Source organism: Podarcis pityusensis, assembly GCF_964106645.2.
Source record: "Podarcis pityusensis genome assembly, chromosome: 17".
Classification (NCBI taxonomy): Eukaryota; Metazoa; Chordata; class Lepidosauria; order Squamata; family Lacertidae; genus Podarcis; species Podarcis pityusensis.
The window spans coordinates 38,263,907-38,268,151 of record NC_138042.1 but is presented as its reverse complement, the minus strand read 5'-3'; the positions used below and the strand labels follow the sequence as shown (position 1 = coordinate 38,268,151).

The following is a 4,245-nucleotide window of genomic DNA, read 5'->3' as shown; positions in this document are numbered from 1 at the left end:
TTCTGTTGAGATGAAAATCACATCTGGAAAGATTCCATTACTAAATCTATATCATATATTCTGCTGTCATTTTTGCAAATTCGACAGTGGGGCTAAACATCATCTTTGCATCTGGCTTAACAAACAGTGATACATGATTCTTTTAGGATTTGTTTATCTTGATTAATGTTTGTTCACCAGTATGATTATTTTTAATCCATATGTAAACAGAGATTTCTATCAAATGATTTCATAAATTTATTCTGTTTGTGAGGGATGTTGTTCTAATTGGTCAGAGAAATAAAGCAAGGTGTTTACTTGTGCATGCCAATAGAAGATTTTTTAAAAAGAATTTATTCATTGTTTTCTATGTTCTTGCCCCTCTTTAAGCAATCAATGGATTTGACGCTCAGGTTTTGACGTCTTAAGGGACACCCAGCAGAGCTGCCCTCTGTTGCCATTGCTGTTTGCATTGTTCATGGAGGTACTAGGCATTGAACTATACACAGACGCCTTCTAGAGAGGGTGTCATTGTGCAGAATGAGGTACACAAATGAGTATGTTTGCAGATGACACCCCTTTATCTTTGCAAAATCCAATAACAGCCTTTAGCCACCTAAGCGGCAATTAGAAATGTATCACAGGGTAGCAGGATTGCAAATCAGCTACTCTAAATCTGAGCTCCTGCCTATCAATTTAGAAACACTACAAGAGGCTGGTTACTAGCTAACTCTCCATTTCCCATAGCGCATGGAGGATTTAAGTAGTTAGGTATAAACCTCACTGCAGGTAAAAGGTAAAGGACCAATGGACAGTTAAGTTCAGTCAAAGGCCACTATGGGGTTGCAGCACTCATCTCGCTTTCCGGCCAAGGGAGCTGGCGTTTGTCCACAGACAGCTTTCCGGGTCATGTGGCCAGCATGACTAAACTGCTTCTGGCGCAACGGAACACCGTGACCGAAACCAGAGAACATGGAAATGCCATTTACCTTCTCGCCACAGCGGTATTATTATTATTATTTATTTTGTTTCTATATCCATCGCTGAAGGTCTCAGGGCGGTTCTCATTAAAAACCACTTACATAAAATCAAAACCAAAACCAGATTACTATCTCCCCCCAGGAAAGAGCCAGCATTTAAAAAAGGGCATAGGATGTCAGGTCAGGCAAAGGCCGGGTTGAAGAGGAATGTTTTTGCCTGGCGCCTAAAGATGTATAGTGAAGGCACCAGGCGAACTTCTCTGGGGAGGGCATTCCACAGATGGGGAGCCACTGAAGAGAAGGCCTGTTCTCGTGCTGCCACCATCCTGACCTCTCGAGGAGGAGGCACAAGGAGAAGGGCCTCAGAAGATGACCTCAGGGTCCAGGTAGCTTCATATGGGAAGAGGCGGTCCTTAAAGTATTGCGGTCCTGAGCCTAAGGCATTATAGGTCAAAACCAGCACTTTGAATTGGGCCTGGAAACTAATTGGTAGCCAGTGCAGTTGGACCAGGATCGGTGTAATATGCTCAAATCGTCTAGTTCCGGTGAGTTCTGCACCAGCTGAAGTTTCCGAACCGTCTTCAGAGGCCGCCCTACGTATAATGTATTGCAGTAATCTAACCTTGAGGTTACCAGAGCATAGACAACAATAATTAGATGATCCCTGTCCAGATAGGGGTGTAGCTGGGCCACCAGCCGAAGCTGATGGAAGGCACTCTGGGCCACTGAGGCTACCTGGGCCTCAAGCGACAGCAAAGGATCCAGGAGTACACCCAAGCTACAAACCTGCTCCTTTAGGGGCAGCGTAACCCCATCAAGATCAGGCGACCTCCCAACCATCCTGTCTGAGGAAGCACCCATGAACAGTGCCTCAGTCTTATCTGGATTGAACTTTAGTTTGTTGGCTCTCATCCAGTCCATTACTGAGGCAAGACATTGGTCCTGCACTTCCACCGCCTCACCTGCAGATGTGAAGGAGAAATAGAGCTGAGTGTCATCAGCATACTGCTGATGACATACTCCTAACCTCCGCATAATCCCATCCAGCACTTTCATATAGATGCTAAACAACATGGAGGATAGAATTGAGCCCTGCGGAACCCCATATTGAAGGTACCTATTTATGTACTTGCACTGCTGTTCTTTTGAACTGTTAGGTTGGCAGGAGCTGGGACAGAGCAACGGGAGCTCACCCCGTTGCAGGGATTCGAACCGCCACCTTCTGATCAGCAAGCCCAAGGGGCTCAGTGGTTTAGACCACAGTGCCACCCGCGTTCCTGCCTCACTGCAGACACGGCTTCCAGTTCCGGCTGCCTTAATGGAGACAGCTCCCATGACAACAGGAGATTGTTGGCGAAGGAAAAAACCAAGGATGATTGAGGGTAATTATCCTTCACTTGCAGATCGTCTCGATACCTGATTTTCGCTCCAATATGGAATGCGGGAGGCAGGGAGGCACTGAGTGCAAAAGCACTTTGCCTGTTGGTAACCCTCCTCCGCCACCATTAAGAAGCAGAGGTTCTTCTGCTCATTAAAAGTTTAATTAGGATAAATGTATAGATGCATGCTGAAATTGAAACAGCTGCAACTGAAACTGCTGAATTGAAACAGCTGCAAGGTTGTTAAGATTTGAATGATCAAGAAGACTTCATTTGGTGCAAAAGACGGTATGGGGTGGGGGAGCCTAAAAATGGATTCTTTATTTATTTTCTATTTACATAACTGACTCAGCAAACTCCCTAGAAGCCAAATTAACATTTTAAAGCAACAAGCAGAGTGGGAGGGAACTAGATTATAGATATGGTTTACAAATAATAAAAAAATGAACTGTGTGTATGGAATATAAAACAAAGAGAATAATTTTAAATGGATGTGGAATTAATAAGCTGGTCTGAGTCAATTATTACTTGGGAGAAGAAAAAGGGGTTGTTAGCTTGGACGGCAGGACAAGATGGGAGTTTGGAGACATGGTAAGGCTTTGGCAAGGCTGGACGGACAAAGGAAGAGAAATTGGATACCTGCCAGGACTTTCTCGGGGTGCCAGTTAACTCTTTCCCTAGGCTGATGTATTTATATTGCAATTACAACTGCAAATCAACATCAGATAGAAATGAGATCAAAAGCATCATTTACAACAGCAAAAATGATCAATTGGTTAGGGAGGAGAACAATATTTAACATGTCAAGTGCAGTCAAAAGGAGAATCTGTTGGCGGGAAGACAAATGCCCTCTTCATAGCCATGCATGAGTCTATGGAGGTTTGTATAATACACTACTACAGAATTCAAGGGCATACCCAGCAGAAAGTTCTTCTGTGCAACCCTCCTTGCAATAGCTGGGTATTTTTGTGCAGGAGAACCTCTCCTAGGTTGTGTCCTCAGAGCATGTGGGCACCTGCAAACCCAGGGACAGACAATATTGTACAATATTCTCCTATGCAAACCACTCTGCAGTGGTTGGGCAGTCTTGTGCAGGAGAACTTCTTCTAGGCGGTTCTCAGACAGAAGATTTTGTACCTGCAAAAGTGGATGACACTTCCATGATGACTTGATGGCCTTTAAGATGGTGTCTTCATGCAGCTTTTTAGCGGATGTAGAATCCTTACCGATTCCTGTTTTAGTCTGGGATTAATGAAGATCAGGATAATGGCATGGCCAGAGGAATATGCAGCAATCACATTAAAAAAAAATATTGTTACCCAAAGGTCCCCAGTGTCCATCCGGGACAGGACATCATCCAAAATTTCCACAAAAAAGCTAGATACGTAGAGGATGCAGAAAGAAGCCAGAGCTTTGATGGCATTCAGGTGAGCTTCTGTGCTGACATCCTTTGCAGTGTTTCGTAGAAGATTTTTGTGCCTCCACAGAGAAGTTAGTAGTAAGATGGATGAGAACAAAAATATCATGAAGGGAAATAAATCTGGAACAACATATAGAAAGATGGAATACTTGCAAAAGTCAGATGTCTTCATTCCTGAGTCAGTGTTATTGCCGAGAAGTGATTCATATGAACTACATTCAGATATGAGTGTAATGTCCATTGTTCCTACAATGGTGGCGAGTGCCGAATAGACCACTGTCCCCAGAAGCAGCCAAGGCACCAGCCCAGGGAATCTCCACTTCATTTGCAGGAAGAGAGAGTGGGAGAAGTTGGCAATTTTTACACAGTACAAAATACTGAGCAAAGCGGCAAAACAAAGTTCAGCAGTATTAACAAATAGCCATGAGGTATCATATGCAATGCTTAGGTCCCTCTTCTGAAAAGTGTCCTCAAAAAAGAGGATAAA

At 43.9% G+C, this 4,245-nt stretch overlaps 1 long non-coding RNA gene across 1 annotated transcript; it reads left to right on the top strand.

The window, feature by feature from the left end:
- The first annotated feature begins 781 nt into the window (after positions 1–781).
- On the top strand, positions 782–3,859 carry LOC308466383. Its single transcript, XR_013980817.1, has 3 exons — positions 782–1,139; positions 3,147–3,427; positions 3,464–3,859. It is a non-coding gene; the product is annotated as an uncharacterized lncRNA (long non-coding RNA).
- The last annotated feature ends 386 nt before the right edge of the window (positions 3,860–4,245 follow it).